This window comes from Astyanax mexicanus, chromosome 5 (assembly GCF_023375975.1).
Source record: "Astyanax mexicanus isolate ESR-SI-001 chromosome 5, AstMex3_surface, whole genome shotgun sequence".
In the NCBI taxonomy this organism is placed as follows: domain Eukaryota; kingdom Metazoa; phylum Chordata; class Actinopteri; order Characiformes; family Acestrorhamphidae; genus Astyanax; species Astyanax mexicanus.
In genome coordinates, this window is record NC_064412.1 from 4,616,728 (window position 1) to 4,637,270 (window position 20,543).

The 20,543-nt window shown below is 41.2% G+C and overlaps 1 protein-coding gene across 4 annotated transcripts in view; it reads right to left on the minus strand.

Moving 5' to 3' along the window:
- cacna2d2a (calcium channel, voltage-dependent, alpha 2/delta subunit 2a) overlaps positions 1-20,543 on the minus strand; it is a 412,063-nt gene that overhangs the window by 80,806 nt on the left and 310,714 nt on the right. The gene's annotated exons all lie outside the window — the stretch shown is intronic.

Genomic DNA, 20,543 nt, shown 5'->3' on the forward strand with positions numbered 1-20,543 from the left:
TTTTCTAAATTAATTATTAATTATAATATTTTTCTTTTTTTTCTACATTGTTTATGAATAGTGAAGTGATCCAGACTATGAAGAAACACACATGGAATCATGTAATAACTTAAAAGTGTACCACTTTAAAATAAGACTACCTTTATAAAGGGTTTATAAATGGTTTACAATCAGTTTATTAATGGTTATTAATTAAGTTGTAAATGCCTTTAAAATCATTAATAATCAGTTATAACACATACATAGAAAGGACAACTATGACATGTTGTTTGATAAATAGTGAACCCACAGCCATCTATAGTGTTGCCCTTTCTAATTATATGTTATAACTGATTGTTAATTATTTTAAGGCATTTACAACCTAATTAGTAACCATTAATAAACTAATTGTAAACCATTTATAAACCCTTTATAAAGGTAGTCTTATTTTAAAGTGGTACCCTTAAAAGTGTTAAACAAACCAAAATACATTGTGAAGCATTTAGGTGCTCTTATCTGGGGTGTACATCAAAGGTAACTTTTGCTCTTCCTTCATTGGAGCTTTCCTGGTGAGTGCCAGTTTCATCATTAAATCATTAAAAATAACGATTTTGATGGTCTTTGCGACTCGACTGTACTCGAGGATACTTTCAAAGTCGTGAAACGTGTTCTTGCTTCTTATAATCTGGATTAGAATATTACTCAAATATTCACTATTCACTGTATACCTGTAACTCTACCTCTTCACTACTTTACAACTGATGCTCTCAAACACTTTATTAAGAGACAAGAAATTCAAGTAATTAACTCTTGATGAGTTCAGCACAGCTGTTAACTGAAAGCCTGAATTCCAGGTGACTCTACCTCATAAAACTGACTGAGAAACTCTGAATCTAAAGAATCTAAAATAAAAAAAAAAACATATTACATGTTCCATACGTTTTTCTTCATAGTTCTACATGACTTTGGTATTAATCTACATTTTAATACAATGAAAAACTGTAAAAACTGTTCAGTTGTAAAGTTGTGAAGAGTTAGAGTTGATATACAATGTAAAGCCCTATTTGAGTAATGTTCTAATCCATATTATGGCAAGAATTGAAGGTCAGTCAATCCGAAAAGATGAATTTCAAGAACTTTGAAAGTATCCTCCAGCGATTGGGCGCCACGGTGGCTTAGTGATTAGCATGTTCTCCTCCCAGCACTGGGGTCTTGGGTTCAAGTCTCTATCTGGGTGGAGTTTCCATGTCCTCCCTGTGTCTGTGTGGGTTTCCTCTTGCAGGCCAAAAACATGGAGATCAGGTAACTTGGATACTCTAATTTGCCCAGACTTTGAATGTATGTATGACCGTTTCCGGTTGAGACACTACTGGCTCCCACTTCTCACCAGTGTGTGGATGAGTGCTGAGTAGGGGTGTGACGAGACACTAATATCACGAAACGAGACGAGACACAATACTGGGTTCCCGAGAACGAGACGAGATTTAACAATAAAATAAAATAAAAAGTGTCAAAAATGAAAAATAGAAAACTTGAAAACTAGAGTTTTTTTTGACAAAATCATATAACGCACACTTAACAGACTGGCTTCTCTCACACACTGATTCTATGAGAAATAGAAATAAGAATAAAAAATAAAAATAAAACTTTTCTAGGTCTTATATAGTGCAAACAATAAGTGCAAACCACAAGCATCATTTTAAGCTTATGGTTTGTGTTTTTTTCTCCTAAATCTCTTGTAATTTAACTATGCATAACCATAACCAGTCATTTTAAGACTGTGCTTGAAGTGCAAACAGAGACAGAACATTTTTTAAATACAGTACAGAGCTAAGGGATTAGTACAGCTGCCTATGAAACAGTCACGTGTAGGATTTACTCACAGTATTTATATATGGTTTGTGTTTTGTTGGTCACTCTGTTACTGTTTATTGTTTCCACTGGAGCCAAAATGCAGCCAGACATACAACTTAAAAGTAGCAGAAGCGTCTTTTATACAAATACCTGAATTTTCCTCTTCTGCTGAGAGCTGCTCTCACTGCTCAGCCATCATACTCTATCGCTATCGCTACTGGGTTGCCAGATCCTTCTTAAAAAGTCCATACTTAACTGTTTTTAATCTCACGAGATCTTGTCACCCGTAGTGCTGAGTATAAATGGTTGTGTGTAAAACCTGTAAATTGTAAAGCGTCCTTGGGTTTCTAAAAAGGCGCTATATAAATTCAAGATTCAAGATTCAAGATTCAAGATTTTTATTGTCACGTCACAGAGTACAGGTGTACATGTGAGTGAAAAACTTGGGTGCAGATTCCCACCAATGCGCAAAGAATAATATTTACAAGAGAGTAATAAAATAATATAAAATATATAAAAATAGGACATACAGATAACTTACAGTATAAACACTATTTACAATACACTTAATTACAATAAACATGATAACTTACACTATAGACAAATATTGCACAGAACAGATATGCACAGATGTAGATATGCGGATAGTGTGGAAGTAGTCAGTATGTGACAGTATAGCTATGAGTAAGTGCAGGTAAGGAATGAGTTGAGTGGGGAGTGCAGGGGGCAGAATGCTGTATAATATGGGAAAGTCTGATAGATGCAGTGTAAAGTAAAGTGCAGGGTGCAGAGTTTGTATGGGTGTCAGTGGGGTGGGTTGGGCAGAACACCGTTCTACTGGCTATTCCACAGCCTGGTTGCTTGGGGGAAGAAGCTGTCTCGGAACCGGCTGGTTCTGGTCTTCAAGCTTCTGAGCCTCCTTCCACTCGGCAGCTGTGAGAACAGGGAATGGCTTGGATGGAACGGGTCCTTCATGATCTTTTTGGATTTCCTCAGGCAGCGGTTGGTGTATAAATCCAAAAGGTTTGGGAGCTCAACCCCAGTGATGTACTGCGCTGTGCGCACAACCCTCTGCAGGGATTTCCGCTCCAGAGCAGTACAGTTCCCATACCAGGTGGTGATGCTGCCCGTCAGAATGCTTTCCACAGTGCAGGTGTAGAAAGTCCTGAGGATGCTGGGGTTCAGACCAAACCTCCTCAGCCGTCTGAGGAAGTACAGGCGTTGTTGTGCCTTCTTCACCACCCGTGTGGTGTGTTCTGTCCATGTCAGATCCTCGCTGATGTGAACACCCAGAAACTTGAAGCTGCTGACCCTCTCCACCGCAGTCCCGTTGATGGAGATCGACGAGTATGCTTTCTCCTGCTTCCTGAAGTCCCCGATCAGCTCCTTGGTCTTGCTGACGTTTAGAGAGAGGTTATTCTCCTGGCACCAGTTTTCCAGGATGTTAACCTCCTCTCTGTAGGCCGATTCGTCGTTGTTTGAGATCAGGCCAACAATTGTTGTGTCGTCAGCAAATTTGATGATGACATTGGAGCTGTGTCTGGCTGTGCAGTCGTGGGTGTACAGGGAGTACAGGAGCGGGCTGAGCACACAGCCCTGGGGCGCTCCGATGTTGAGGGTCAGTGAGGAGGATGTGATGTTGCCCATCCTCACCACCTGCTGTCGGTCTGACAGGAAGTTCAGGATCCAGCTGCACAGTGTGCTGTTCAGACCCAGATCCCGGAGCTTGACGTCGAGCCTCGAGGGAACGATGGTGTTGAATGCTGAACTGTAGTCCACAAACAGCATTCTCACATACGTGTCCTTCTTGTCCAGGTGAGAGAGGGCAGTGTGCAGGGTCAGGGCGATCGCATCGTCAGTGGATCTGTTCTGCCTGTATGCAAACTGCAGTGGGTCCAGGGTGGCAGGCAGTGAGGAACAGATGATATCCCTAACCAGCCTCTCAAAGCATTTGCTTATGATGGAGGTTAGGGCAACAGGTCGCCAGTCATTCAGACAGGTGGTGTGGGCAGTCTTTGGAACTGGCACAATGGTGGCCAGTTTAAAGCAAGCTGGCACAACAGAGAGAGAGAGTGATGTATTATAAATGTCCGTGTAGACTGCTGCCAGTTCTCTATAGCAGGCTTTAAGCACTCTCCCGGGAATGCCATCCGGACCAGCTGACTTGCGTGGATTTATCCGCTGAAAAGCTCTGCGCACGTCAGCTTCAGAGACGGAGGGTGGGATGGGATCAGCGGTGGGCGGGGCGCACTCTGGGAGCGCAGCGGTGGGCGGGGCGCACTCTGGGAGCGCAGCGGTGGGCGGGGCGCACTCTGGGAGCGCAGCGTGATCTGCCTTGAATCGAGTGTAGAAGCGGTTCAGCTCCTCTGGCAGCTCAGCGTTGGTGCTGGTCAGAGTGTGAGAGCTTCTCTTGTAGTCAGTGATAATGTTCAGACCCTGCCACAAGCTCTGGGTGTTGGCTGTGTTGAACTGTGCTTCCACTTTCTCTCTGTACCCACGTTTGGCCGCTTTTATGGTCCTACGGAGAGCGTAGCTGGCTCGTTTGTACTCCTCCGTATTTCCAGATCTGAAAGCGGCGCTGCGTGCGCTGAGAGCGGAGCGGACGTCACCGTTCAGCCAGGGCTTCTGATTGGGGAAGACGCGCACTGATCTGAGGGGCACTACGTCATCCACGCACTTGCGAATGAAGGCGGTGACTGTGTCTGCGTACTCGTCGATGCAGCTTGACGAATCACGGAACATCTCCCAGTCCACGTGATCAAAACAGTCCTGAAGCATAGCTTCCGATTGGTCAGACCAGCGGCGTACCTCCTTGGTGGTGGGCGGTTCTCGTTTCAGCCTCTGCCTGTAGGTGGGCAGAAGCAGGATGGAGGAGTGATCTGATTTGCCGAACGGGGGTCGGGGGAGGGCTTTGTAGGCTCCTCGGATGTTAGAGTGGCAGTGATCAAGCGTCTGGGTTTTCCGCGTGAAGCATGTAATGTGCTGAAACAGTGCTGGACAAAAAGTTTTAAAGTTTGTCCAGTTAAAGTCCCCTGCAACAATGAGTGCAGCCTCCGGGCGCGCGGTCATCTGCTTGTTGATGGTCTCGTGTAGCTTCCCGAGTGCGAATTCCGAGTCCGCGCGCGGGTGTATGTACACTGCCGCTAAACACAGTCCTGTAACCTCACGAGGTAGCCACACAGCTTGTTGTCCAAGGACTGCACATTAGCCAGCAACAAGGTGGGAAGAGGCGGACGGTGAGCGCGGCGTCTCAGCCTGACGAGCACACCGGCTCGCTTGCCTCTTTTCCGGCGTCTGCGTCGCGTGCGTGGCCGGGCGACCCAGGTGAATGGAGCCTCTCCGATGTTAGGGAACAAAGGATCAGCGTTGTGGAACTCAAAGTCCGGTTTGCGGTGAGTGATCGACGATCTGATTCCCAGGAGTGTTTGTCGGTCGTATGTGACGATGCCAGTAACATTCAGTGCAAAAAGAGTAACAAGCAAACACAAAAACAAAGAAAAACTGCTAAAATAAGTGGGAGCTCGCAACACGGCAGCCATGCTCGGCGCCATCTTGATGACGAATTGATCTTCAGTTGAACTTTATTCATTTATTCATTCATTCACCGTAAAGACCATCAAAAAGGTTATGGTGATGAAACTGGAATTCATCAGGTCCGCTTAAAGAAAGGAAGAGCAAGAGTTTTCTCTGTTGCACAGGATGAGTTCATCAATATTTTGGTTTGTTTAATACTTTTAAGTTACTACATGATTCTTCTGTGTTCCTTTATAGTCTGAACGACTAGGAAAAAAGGTATTGTATGATATTGTATGGTACAGTGGACACAATGAGAGATTTTTTTCTTTGTAATCAAGTTTTTATTGAAAGTTTTGTAGACAACAGAAGCAAAAAACAGGGTGTAACACAAAAACTGACAATGTTTTTTTTTGTCTCTTTTAAATGCCATCCCACCCCACCCACATCTAACCCACTACATCCAGTTCAACTTACCCATTACTATCCCTTCCCACCCAACCACCAAACATTTAGCACAATATATACACGAAACAAAGTCTTTTAATAGAAAGTGATCATTATAAGAGAATAATTTTCACATCTTTAATTACATTTAGCCATTATATCCTCATTATATCTGGATTTGCTCTATTGACTCTTGCAGAAGATAATTCTAAGTAAAGAATATGTAAAAAGGAATGCAACCAGAGTGTAACAGAAAGCAACAGAAAACAACCATTTTTTAGCCAACCAGACTTTCTGTACTCTCTTTGGCATAGGAAAAGTAGAACTATTAAGTAAAAGATGCAGAGAAGACCATGAGAGATTTTTTAGAGTTTCATATTCACATAAGGTAATAAGGTAACCAGAGCTTTACGTGAGATTCTGAGTGGAACTTGTCTTGAATGAACTCCACTCTGTGTCCTACTTGTCAAAACAGTTAGCGCTAAGCTAACCGAGGGTGCAGTCTGAGCAGCGCAGCGTCAGGAGAAAAGCCAGACCGGACAGGCTTTGTTCTTCAGCTGACTCATCAGGCTGCTGACAAACACATTAGTCAGTGCGTCCATCTCCCGCTGTCTTTGTGCTAGCGCTAGCAAATTGTGCTCTGGAGAAGGGCCCTGTCTCTTAACGACGCGGCGCAGCGGCCATTTTTAGCTTAGCGTAGCGCTGAGCCAAGGAGCGATGAGGGAATGAGAGATGTGTGGCATCAGGGGAAAAAAAAAAAAAGAGACAGAGGAGGAAGAGGGCAGCGTCTGTCCACAGCTGATAGAGCATGACATATAGAGTCAAACCCGAAGAAGAAGACAAACATAAAAGGGGAAAAACATGCGCAATTAAAAACGCATTACGGCCCAAACAACAGAGCCGGGCGTGTGACGGATGTGCTCGATCTGCTTTCATCGGGGGGAGAAATGTGTATCGGGATTCCCATTGTGAGCTAACTGGCTGTCGTACAAACGGCTAGTTAGCGCTTAGCGCTAGCAGGAGTGGACCGGTCGTCTGGGGTCTCTTGTTCTGTGCTAATGAGTCTGCTGAGCCGGAGTGAGGAGTGGGCACCAGGTGCCCGCCAGCTCAGAAAGGAGGCATCCTGAAGCTTGGCCAAGCGGCTACAGCGCTCAACACTGCAAACCTGCGGCGTGAACCTGGACCCTGCTGCTTGGGGACAAACTTAGAGCTCGTAAAGCTACTTCCATTCACTTTCTAAGCTCTGAAAAAAAAAAAAAAACCTCAGCTTAAAACAACAGTTTTTGAGATTTTTTTTTCTTTTAAATCGAAAGAAATAGTTTTTAGTTAAATTTATGTGTGTGGGGAAGGCAAAATATTATAATAAATGGTGTCAAATCCACATACACCTATCCAAATCACTGAATTAAGGTGTTCCTGAATCACTTCCATGTGTCCACAGTAAGTTAGAGTAAGAATGTGTCTCAGGCTCTCAGGAACTCAGTGAACTCCAGCACTGTGGTTCTAAATATTCCACAGCCAACTGTCAGTGATATTATAACAGTGGAAGAGACTGGGAACGCCAGCGACTCTGTGCTCTGTCAGTGTAAAATAACAGAGCGGGGTCAGCGGATGCTGAGGAGCATAGTGCACAGAGTTCACCAACTTTCTGCAGAGTCACTACACCAATCACTACACACCTCCAAACTTCATGTAGCTTCAGAGTTCATCACTACACACCTCCAAACTTCAGAGTTACACCCAAAATTAAACACACCTATTATTAATTAAGAGAATTAGTACATGCCTTTTGCCTTGTATTTCATGCAAAGTGTATTTTCTGTGCCCTTTTGATACCAAAGACACACGGCATTCCCCTAAATCCAGCCGCATGATTTATTTATTCTAAAAAACTGGATGTCTGGTAGGTCCCAGAACTTTTTTCTGGTAATAATAGTGTTTGCTAGTTACCTGTGAAACCACTGTGATATTATTGGTGGTGATACAAGAACTACTGCAAACTTGGGGACATCAGCACATCGCAATCCGTCTTTATCTGTTCATTCACACCTTCAACCCATAAAAATAACCAGATTCATACAATTTGAAAAACAAAACTTATGGACTGTCACTTTAAAGGGAAGTGTAGGATCCTAACAGTGAGCTGGTCTTTAAGGAGTTTAAAGAAAGTGAGAAGTCAGTTCTGATAATACTGAGAGCTACATCAAAGTTAGACCATCAACTGGTTCCTCATGATCTGCAGTGACGTTGGGAAATCAGCTTTCTGTGGCCGTTAAGGGAACTGGCTCAGCTTTTATCAATTTAATTACTGAAATCTTTTATTTGAACCACTTCCAGACAGTGTGCAACTAACTGTCGATGCCTTCTAGACTGAGCAAGACAGATCTAAAAGCCATGTTTTACTGTCTGTGTGATAGCTAGGGTCTGGACGCAACTCTTTTTCTATGTATTACCATTTTGGCCCCTTTTCACTTTTTGACATAACATCTAACCTAATCTAAGAAGTTCCTTATATTGTGTCAAAATGTTATGTGACACAATAGCTGCGGTCCAATCTGAAGGGAGCTGCCCAACTAGGCAGCATTTTCAGGCAGCATAGGCGCGCTCCCGAGAAAAGGACTGTCCCATTCGGAAGGTAGCATGTGCCGCTTACCTGGGCAGCTGCCTAATTTTACCCCGATTCTGAAGGCAGCGTGAGAGATGTATCCTTCACGGCGAAGGCAATCCCATGATGCATTTCACCAGCTCAGAGTTCCAGCGCTCAGATTTAAAAACATGGCGGACGGAGCCGGCGGCACTGCAAGGGAGTTTCTGTACAAATGTAAGTAATTTTCTCATATATTTCCACGCACCGCTGCGTGTGTTTATCAAACTTAGCTCCCATTATGAATAGTCTTTTTTTCTTTGAATTTAATAAAGTTTTCTCTCTTAACATTATTACTTTTGCTTGTTGTATTTTTATTGTCACTATGCTTATTGTAGTATCACATCTCAACTAGTGGGTATGGACAAAATTAAAATGTAAAGTTTATGAATCATGTTATGTTTGTGTTTTATGCAACTAAAAGGTAAAAATAGATTAGCTGACTGTGTATGAATGTACTATTGTGTGAAACGTAGCTTAGTTTGCTAATTTAGCTCTGATGGCTCATAAAAAATATTCATTATACTATGGTTTCATTACTCATGCATTTCTACAAAGCATCTAATCATAAATAAAACCGACCATACTCATACTCATACTATAGTTAAAGTAAATCATGAATATTTAAGTTTATCTTTTATATTTGGATGAGTAAAAGAGAAATAGCTGCCGCTGTATTGAGAATTTTCCCGAGGTAAGTGATCATTAACTTTAGTTATTTGTAAACAGCTCACGAGCACAGCGCGCTAGACGTGATGCGGTGTGCTGACTGCAGAGCGTATAAGATCCCTTATGGGTGAAAATGCTGCCGAATGAGGGAGCTGCCTTTGAAGGCAATGACAACCTATTCAGCTCCCTTCAGATTGGACCGCAGCTAATATGTTACTAGACTATACTATGATATCATATATTATTACTTTTTGACTTCCACTGAAAGTTAAGAATGTTTTAATTCTTTTTGAAAAAAAAAAAAAACATTTTGAAGATATTAGAACTTTGCATGACAGTGGAAATAAGCAAGTTTTTTTCATAATATTGAATAACCTTTTGACTAAGCAAACATTATTCAACAACTTAATTATTTATATTAACACTTCCCCAACCTCGCTTACATTTAAGTATACCTTACTCATGATTGGGTATTCACATTTTCACATTCTCTTTTTAGAACTGTCTTGTAACGTATGCATACTTATATTATATTATATTTCTATGTCACATCAGTCACTTTCGTAATCGATGTCATTGCACTTTACTCTGTTAATTATTTAATTATTTATGACCATTAGCAACATTTACTGCACTGCTCCATTTACAGATAGATCCTTACCTTGTATAGTTAGGTTTTTTTTTATAGCCTTATATATTTTCTATCTATCTATCTATCTATCTATCTATCTATCTATCTATCTATCTATCTATCTATCTATCTATCTATCTATCTATCTATCTATCTATCTATCTATCTATCTATCTATCTATCTATCTATCTATCTATCTAACATTTATGAAATCACAGAGTCTTTTGACTTGCCAATTTTCTACATCTTCAGCTCTGGAACCAAATTAAGAGACCACTTCAGTTTCTGAATTTATAGGTATATGTTAGAGTAAAATGAAAATTGTTGTTTTATTCTATAAACTAGAATTTATGACTTGACTTGACTACAAAGAACATTTTTCCCAAATTCCGACTAAAAGTATTGTCATTTAGAGGATGTATTTTTTGCAGAAAATGGCTAAAATAGCAAAACGTTTTCAGACCTCAAATAATGCAAAGAAAACAAGTTAATATTCATAAAGTTTTATAAAGAGTTCAGAAATCAATATTTGGTGGAATAACTCTGTTTTTTAATCAGAGTTTTTTTTTTTTTCATTCATCTTGGCATCATGTTCTCCTCCACCAGTCTTACACACTGCTTTTGGATAACTTTATGCTGCTTTACTCCTGGTGCAAAAAATCAAGCAGTTCAGTTTGGTGGTTTGATGGCTTGTGATCATCCATCTTCCTCTTGATTATATTCCAGTTTTTTTTCAATTTGGTAAAATCAAAGAAACTCATCTTTTTTAAGTGGTCTCTTATTTTTTTCCAGAGCTGTATGTTCTTAAATCTATTCTAAAGAACACTTGGAGAACCCCACTTTGGTAAGGGTCTACTGGAACATGATGAGCCTTTCAGATTAAAAAGATTCCTCAGTGCCAGATCAGACTTATCTCTTTAACTTTTATATGGATGATTTAATACCAAAAGTATTATAGTAGCAGTGTATAATCACTTAAGTACTGTTCTTATATATTCTTTTTCTTCCGTTTTATTTTTTCCTGAAACTTCATTAATTCTACTGATAATCCTAGAAGGTAATATCATAGCGCTTTCTGAGACGCGTTTTAAATTGCCTCTTGTCATTTGAAAGAGCTCTAATGCAATTATAGTCTAATGATTTCTTTTCATATCCAAACATAAAACACATAAGAGTACAAAGTGCTAAAACTCCCTCCTTATAGGATCTATTTCTCAGCTTCTGCTTTTGAAGAATAGATAACGCTACCTTAATTATTCCATTAATTTAACTGGGCTATAAACAGTTCTGACGTTGCGTGAAAAAAAAGAGAAAAAAGGAGAAAGAGAAAAACTATTAAACATATTAATTAACTCATTGGGTGCTGAGTAAAGAGGTGAAAAGCATTTACTGGTGTGAAGCCTGGTGTGAAAATATAGTGATAAGATAAAGAGAATTAATAATTTAATTTCTGATTGCCGGATATGAACCCTTCAGTGTTGTAGATCTCTAGGATCAGGATTTGGTACTCTCGTTCAACAAGAAGTTGAACAAAAAACAGTTTAGAACCAAGACCATGAAGCTTAAGAAGTACTAAACCATACATTCAATCCAGAAACCTTCTAAAAACATATTTATAATGTTTACAACTGAAATTATAATCTTTCAGATCAGATATGTGTCACGCCTGGTGCTGAAAGAGCTCCTGTCTCATTCATTTAGCTCAGCCTTCGATTTCCAGTCTTAAGTTCACATGACACTCATTTCTGATCACATGACACTGCACACAGCACTACCCGGAAGCCAATCACCTGAATATTGACTGCACATGACTTGAGGCCACCTTATAGCAATACTCAATGCTGAGCATTAATGTATTATCCACATTCAACATGTGTTTTGTATGTGTTTTGTATGTATGTCTTTAATCTCATAACTGCATTACTCCTACAATTATTGTGGCTAAACTAATATATATATATATATATATATATATATATATATATATATATATATATATATATATATATATATATATATAAACTATTATCAGTAAATCCCTCAAAGAATGGCTTAAAACCCTGATCTTAAACTATTGAGTTGCTGTCAGGTGTTTTGAAATGGGCTGTGTGTGTAAGAAACCCATCCAACATCATACAGCTGAAAGAATTCTGCATGGAGGAGTAGGAAAACTCTTTCTTTTACAGTTGATGTCAGGCATTGGTGAATAGTTACAGGAAACATCTATTTGAGGTTATTTCACCCCAAGGGAGCCCTAACACTTTCCTCACAATAATTTATTTGTTAATGAAATTTTACAACTTATGCTTAAATTAATGTAAATTCTTCAGTTTTGTTTGTATGTTTTTAGTAATATATGCACCAAAAAAAGGTCGAACCAAATATTAGAGTGTGTGACCTTTTTTTGGTGGCAACTTTTTTTTTTGGCCAGGCAGCGTATAAACTACGGACAACATGTTCCCCAAATTACAAATATAAATATTGTCATTTAAAGCATATATTTGCAAAAAAAAAAAAAGAAAGTTTCCAGTAAAGTGAGTTTTAGAAAAACTGTTATGTTGAGGCGGCAGAAACTTAAAAGGAACTTAAAAATAACTTAGCTGGTTCGTAAATAAAGCAATCCATAAAGTACATTTTAAAGGGGTTATCAGTAATTGGATTAATACTGTTTAATTGTAGCTCAAATGTCCATATGATTAAATATGTTCAAAATGCCGAAGATTTTCATGGGGTGTCCTAATTTTTATAATATCCTAATTTTTCATTCAATAATTTTCTATTAATTGTGTGCACATTCTCAGACTTCACAGACTTCTTTTATTATGATTTATAATGTGCTTTTAATTCTTGCACTGCTGTTTTGTTTTAACTGGTTTCCATGTGTTCCAACCTGGTTTAAATCAGATAAACAATGTAATAAACTGTAATAAATGCTGTAGCATGATGTGAAAGAGCCTTATTGCCATATTGTTCACCCTCAAAACCCTCAAGTTCTTCAAATTCCTCAAATCCAAGACATTTTTCTTTTATTCCACATTATTAGCTTTCGGCTACCAGGCTAGCGACCTTCCCTGACCGAGCCGAACCGCCTGAGGACTTCCTGCACTCTGAAGCAATCTGGCCTCTGCTGCTCGTCCTGAACTCAGCCGAGCCGAGCCGGTCCTCAGCCTCAGCTCTTCCCCGCGTGCCGGCCGGCCTGCTGCATCCAGATGTGCTGTTTCTGCATGGATTCCACCCCATAATTACCCCTCCACTGCAGACCCGCCATGCCATTCCTTCCCAGTCATTACCCAGACTCCCCAGTGCCCGGGCCAGGTGACGCACAGATGGGCCTGGCTGGTGCCACTGCGATCCCGCTCCCCTGATCCCCACAGCACATGCACACACACACACACACACACACACACATATACGTACATGCTGCTCAGTGCTGAAGCAAGCACCGGCCAGCATGGCTAGTGAGTATCTGTCATCGCGAACATCTGCCGCCCTGTAAATCCCTGACGAGACACACCACTAACATTCACTATACGTCCAAATGTTTGTAGACACCAGTTCTACTGAACATGTTTATCTACTTTAGCTTAGTTTCACCCACTGCTGATACACACTGCTTGTCTAGAGCATTGATGATATATTTACTTAAAAAAAAAAAAATCTGATTACTGATTAGCCCTTCAAAAAGGCTTAAAAACTTAGTTACTTTATGGATTACTTGATCTTAAAAGTAACCAAGTTATTTTTAAGTTCCTTTAATGGGGAACCCCAGTGTAAAATGGACTTTTGGTGTAGTAAAACATAATAAAAAGTACTTACCTTTGTTGAATAGCACACCTCCACTCTCCTACAGCTTTCTGAAATCCTGTAATTTTGTGTTTTTGCCCAATAGCCGTATCGGGACATAATTTGCCCCAATAAATCGCTTTTTCCAATGTTATCCAGACTCAAAGTAGCTCCAGACCTCTTTGCTAGAATTCAGAGAGACCTGGTGTTTAAAATGAGGCAGGAGGCTATGTATATATATGTCTAAGTCATTATCAGTACAGTGATGGCGGCGCTCTGAGCTGAAGCTAGCGTTATAACAGATGTAAACAGTGTTTTTTTAATAAGCTTCTTGTGCACTTTTTAAGTTATTAATGCCTTGTTTTAAATGTCAGGGCTCTAGCAAGGAGGTGTGCAGCTACTTTGAGCTGCTGGATAACATTGGAAAAAGTGATTTATAGGGGCAAAATATGCCCCGATATGGCCGTCGTACAGAGTGCTGGGCAACAAAGCTCAAAATGTCTGGATCTCAGAACGCTGTGGGAGAGCGGTGGTGAGCTATTCATCAAAGGTACTGGAAATATTTTTTATCATGTTTTACTACAACAAAAGTCCATTTTACATGGGAGATCTCCTTTAAGTTACTGCCGCCTCAATCTGACTTTTTTATTTGCATTTCTCTTTTTTTGTAAATAAATGCTCTAAATTACAACATATTCATTTGTATTTTAGGAGAAATGTTGTCCGTAGTTTATACACTGCCCTGCCAAAAAAAGTGTCAAACACTCTAATATTTGATTGGACCGCCTTTAGCTTTGATTCACTGTGGCATTGTTTCAATAAGCTTCTGCAACCTCAAGGTTAAGATCTGGACTCTGTGGTGAACTCTCTCTCAATCCATGTGTGAAAATGATGATCTCATGCTTCCTCAACCCTGAACTATTTCACAATTCCAGACCCATGAATCCTGACATTGTCTTATCTTGGAATATGGCCGTGTGTATCATCAGGGAAGAAAAAATAAATCCATTGATGGAATAACCTGGTCTATATTCAGTATATTCAGGTAGTCAGCTGACCTCATTCTTTCAGCACATACTGTTGCTGAACCTAAACCTGCAGACCAACTGCAGCATCAACCAACCCCACATCATTTACTTTACTTACATGCAGGTGGAGACTTTTTTTCTGGTCAGGCAGTACAGGCAGTATAGAATGAACCAAGCGTTCATTTTACTCAAATATTTACCTATAAATAGTAAAATAAGATAAACTGTGGTCTCGTATTTAACTTCAGGTCAGTAAACACATACAAGTTTGTGTTTCTTCTCAGGAACCCGGTGCTGTCCATGGTGCTCATCTCGAGTCTCCAGTTTCAGCACCAGTGTTATGGACAGCTCACGGTGCCACACGGCTGCTTCTCACTGATGGTGGTAAGAATGTTTTGGCACCACAGGAGATTTAAGCTGTTTGATAAGGGTTTTAGGGTTTCACAATCGCCCCTATATATTAAGGATCCTCTGCCTAGTACTCTGAACATTAAAGTATCTGAGAACCAGAGAAAGCAGGAAATCAGGAGACAGACGTTGAGAAGCTTTTGTGACTGAATTAAAGTAAACTTTACAAACTATTTGTGAATCCTTTATAAAGTGGCCTTATTTTACATTGGTACCAATAAATTGTATATAAAACTAGTACCTAAATTGTATTGAATATCTGTGGCATTTTCAAAGGATTTTTTGGAGATGGTTTGAAGAACATCTTTTTTTTTTTCTCCCTGTCTCTCTCTCTTGTCTTTCTCTCTTTATTTCTGTCTCTACATCTTTCCCTCTCTGTTCTGTCTTCTTTCTTTCTCTCAGCCTCCTCTATTTCTCTCTCCATATCTTTCTCTCTCCTTCTTTCTCTTCATCTATGTTATGTCTACCTCTTTTACTATCTCTCTCTATACATCTTTCTCTTCCTCTGTCTTCTTTCTCTTCTCTCTACCTTTTTCACTATTTCTCTCCCTACATCTTTCTTTCTCTCCATCTTTCTATTCCTCTGTCTTCTTTCTCTTCTTTCTACCTGTTTCACTATTTCTCTCTCTCCATCTTTCTATTCCTCTGTCTTCTTTCCCTTCTCTCGAACCTTTTCACTATTTCTCTCCCTACATCTTTCTCTCTCTCCATCTTTCTCTTCCTGTCTTCTTTCCCTTCTCTCGAACCTTTTCACTATTTCTCTCCCTACATCTTTCTCTCTCTCCATCTTTCTCTTCCTGTCTTCTTTCCCTTCTCTCTACCTCTTTCACTATTTCTCTCCCTACATCTTTCTCTCTCTCCATCTTTCTCTTCCTGTCTTCTTTCCCTTCTCTCTACCTCTTTCACTATTTCTCTCCCTACATCTTTCTTTCTCTCCATCTTTCTCTTCCTGTCTTCTTTCCCTTCTCTCGACCTCTTTCACTATTTCTCTCTCTTTCCATATTTCTCTCATATTTAGCTCTTTCTCTGTCTCTCTCTCTCCTCTTTTCTCTCTCTAGATCTTTCTCCCTCTTTACCTCTTTCTCTGTTTCTCTCTCCATCAGTCTCCTCTCTCTCTCTTTCTCTCCCTCTCTCTCTCTGTCTGACGAGGTGCCACTAAAATTAGTAAATTAGAAATGAGGCGATTATCGATGCTTATCCGTCAGAATGATATGCTCAGCTGAAAGACACACACACACACGCACACACACACACACACACAGCATGCAGCTGCTGATTTCTGAACACAAATATGCAGGTGTGACCAGTCAACAGGGGGATGGTGTATAATTGCTCAGGACTCGTGTGTGTGTGTGTGTGTAAGTGAGGGATAGAGATAGTGTGGAAAATGCTGTTTATATAGCATGCGTGTGAGTGAGAGATATCATACGTGTGTGTGTGTGCGTGTGCGTGTGTGTGTGTGTGTTGGGGTTATTATTTTATGGACGGCTGCTCTCTGCTCCTCCTCTGCGTGCGTCTGGTGAATAAAGATTGAATTAAGATTAAGAGTATGGGCGGATGTGGAGCAGAGCCACTGTGCTGAAGGAAGATGTTGTCTGACTTTATTTATCCAACTTTTTTGTTGATTATTCAAAGAGCCCGATGCAGAGATGCGGCTCGGCGCGGCTCGGTGCTGCCGGACGACCACAGAGGTCTCTGCTTACCTTTCATAAATATAAAACTGTAGAAAACAGATTGCATTTCCCGCAAAATAGACGCCACTATCAGAATATCAACACAAGGCCTCAACCAGAGCCTCCTCCAGAAAACTTCTCACACACTAACAAACAGCTACAGCTACAGGTACAGGTACAACTATAGGTGCAGGTACAGGTGCAGGTAAAGGTGAAGTTAGAGGTACAGCTACAGGTACAGGTACAGGTACAACTATAGGTGCAGGTACAGGTGAAGTTAGAGGTACAGCTACAGGTGAAGTTAGAGGTACAGCTACAGTTACAGGTACAGGTACAACTATAGGTGCAGGTATGGGTGCAGGTACAGGTGAAGATAGAGGTACAGCTACAACTACAGCTACAGTTACAGCTACAGCTACAGGTAAATGTGAAGTTAGAGGTACAGCTACAGGTACAGGTGAAGGTAGAGGTACAGCTACAGGTACAGGTGAAGTTAGAGGTACAGGTACAGGTACAACTATAGGTGCAGGTAAAGGTGAAGTTAGAGGTACAGCTACAGGTACAGGTGAAGGTAGAGGTACAACTACAGGTACAGGTGAAGTTAGAGGTACAGGTACAGGTACAACTATAGGTGCAGGTAAAGGTGAAGTTAGAGGTCCAGCTACAGGTACAGGTGAAGTTAGAGGTACAGCTACAGGTACAGGTACAACTATAGGTGCAGGTACAAGTGAAGATAGAGGTACAACTACAACTACAGCTACAGTTACAGCTACAGCTACAGGTAAAGGTGAAGTTAGAGGTACAGCTACTGGTCCAGGTGAAGATAGAGGTACAACTACAACTACAGCTACAGGTACAGGTGAAGTTAGAGGTACAGCTATGGGTACAGGTACAGGTACAGGTACAACTATAGGTGCAGGTACAGGTGCAGGTACAAGTGAAGATAGAGGTACAACTACAACTACAGCTACAGGTACAGGTGAAGATAGAGGTACAGCTACAACTACAGCTACAGGTAAAGGTGAAGTTAGAGGTACAGCTACAGGTACAGGTGAAGGTAGAGGTACAGGTAAAGGTGAAGCTAGAGGTAGAGCTACAGGTACAGGTGAAGTTAGAGGTACAGCTACAGGTAAAGGTACAGGTACAACTATAGGTGCAGGTACAGGTGAAGATAGAGGTACAGCTACAACTACAGCTACAGGTACAGGTGAAGATAGAGGTACAGCTACAGCTACAGCTACAGCTACAGGTAAAGGTGAAGGTAGAGGTACAGGTAAAGGTAGAGGTACAGTTGCAGGAACAGCTACAGGTGAAGTTAGAGATACAGCTTCAGGTACATGTGAAGGTAGAGGTATAGGGGCAGGTGTATGTACAGGTACAGGTACAGCTAGAGGTACAGCTATAGCTACAGCTACAGGTGCAGCTCCAGGTACAAATATGGGTACAGATACAGCTACAGCTGCAGGTACAGGTGCAGCTACAGATACAGGTACAGCTACAGTGCTAAGTACAGGTACAGGTGCAGGTGTAAGTGCAACTACAGTTATAGCTACAGGTACAGCTACAGTTACAGATGCAGGTACAGGTGCAGCTACAGGTACAGCTACAGCTACAGGCACAGATACAGGTACAGCTACAGCTGCAGGTACAGGTGCAGCTACAGATACAGGTACAACTACAGTGCTAGGTACAGGTACAGCTGCAGGTACAGGTACAGGTGTAAGTGCAACTACAGTTATAGCTTCAGGTACAGGTGCAGCTACAGGCACAGCTACAGCTACAGGCACAGGTACAGGTATAGGTGCAGCTACAGGTACAAATATGGGTACAGATACAGCTACAAGTACAGAGAGAGATACAGCTACAGGTGCAGCTACAGATACAGGTACAGCTACAGTGCTAGGTACAGGTGCAGCTACAGATACAGGTACAGGTACAGCTACAGTGCTAGGTACAGGTGCAGCTACAGATACAGGTACAGGTGCAGCTACAGATACAGGTACAGGTACAGGTACAGGTACAGGTCCAGCTACAGTGCTAGGTACAGGTGCAGCTACAGATACAGGTACAGGTACAGGTATAGGTGCAGCTACAGGTACAAATATGGGTACAGATACAGCTACAAGTACAGAGAGAGATACAGCTACAGGTGCAGCTACAGATACAGGTACAGCTACAGTGCTAGGTACAGGTGCAGCTACAGATACAGGTACAGGTACAGCTACAGTGCTAGGTACAGGTGCAGCTACAGATACAGGTACAGGTGCAGCTACAGATACAGGTACAGGTACAGGTACAGGTCCAGCTACAGTGCTAGGTACAGGTGCAGCTACAGATACAGGTACAGGTGCAGCTACAGATACAGGTACAGGTACAGGTACAGGTCCAGCTACAGTGCTAGGTACAGGTGCAGCTACAGATACAGGTACAGGTGCAGCTACAGATACAGATACAGGTACAGGTACAGGTCCAGCTACAGTGCTAGGTACAGGTGCAGCTACAGATACAGGTACAGGTGCAGCTACAGATACAGGTACAGGTACAGGTACAGGTCCAGCTACAGTGCTAGGTACAGGTGCAGCTACAGATACAGGTACAGGTGCAGCTACAGGTACAGGTACAGCTAAAGGTACAGGTACAGCTACAGGTGCAGGTTCACCTCCAACTGCGCATCCATAAGGTCCAGAAACTGTGCAGCAGTTTTAATTTATTAAGTTTAAATCAAAATTACCTTCCCTTTTAATGGAATATTATAGTTTCTACTGTGTTTACATAAACTTTTAAACATGTTAAATTATCTTGAACTACAAATATTTCTCTAATTAGATATGTAAATGTGTTTACATAAGATAAATTGTATAACTAATGATCAGATACAATAAATATAATTTTATCTTTCTCCTTTTTTTAAGAACAAAAATAACCAGACATACAGTTTCATGTTTATCGCTTTGTCAACACTTTTAAAACACAATTTTTTGTCAGGTTTTAAACATTAATTCTATCAGATCTATCATTCTAACAGGTGACTCGAGCAGAATAACGTCAGGCTATATTTCAGTGCTGCTCTCTGGCTGAAGGGGATCACCTTTGCCTTTTAACCTTTTGAAAAGACACGGAGGCAAAGGACAGGTAAGAGCAGCCATCGGCTCATTCGCTTCAGCCGCTGACATTTCTGCAGCCGCCGCTCTCGCTGCCTCTCAGCAGCTGCCACAATATTTACTGAGGAATCAGATTGACTTTTCCAAAAAAATCAATATGTGCTTTTGGGCCGCTATGCTGGGCTGAACCTGTATGCTAATAGCATCTCCGCTACGCTCGGCTAACAGAAGCACCGCTCTGTCTCTATATCTCTCCTTCACATTCCCTCCATCTCTCTCTAAATCCTTCATTCTCTCATTCCCTCACTGATAAATCCTCTCTTCTTTCCATCTCAAAGCTATCACTCTCTCTCATTCCTTTTCATCAAACCATCTCTCTCTCTCTCTCTCTCTCTCTCTCTCTCTCTCTCTACCCAGCACACACACAGGTTATAATAGAGGAAATTTTAATAATTAACGTCAGAGCAAGTGAAGACAATTAGCTGTGTTGACTGACTCATTTATTTTCCCGGTCAGAGTTGAGAGTTAAATAAACTGAAGGGTCGTGATAAAACCAGCTAATCATTCCTCTCCTCTCACAGAGAGAGAAACAGAGAAATATAAACTCAAAACATGCAGGTAGATCTGACTATCTGACCCTCGCTGCCTGAACCCGTCACCCAGAGAGAGTCTGCTCAGCATGAGCACAGCTGCAGCTCAGCACAGCGGAAAATCCTGCATTTACAGGATGAGCTGTACACTGAAGATAGATACAGATACTTTACTGTTTCCAGAGGGAAGTTTAGGAAAAGAGGGAAACTGTAAGACCAAAG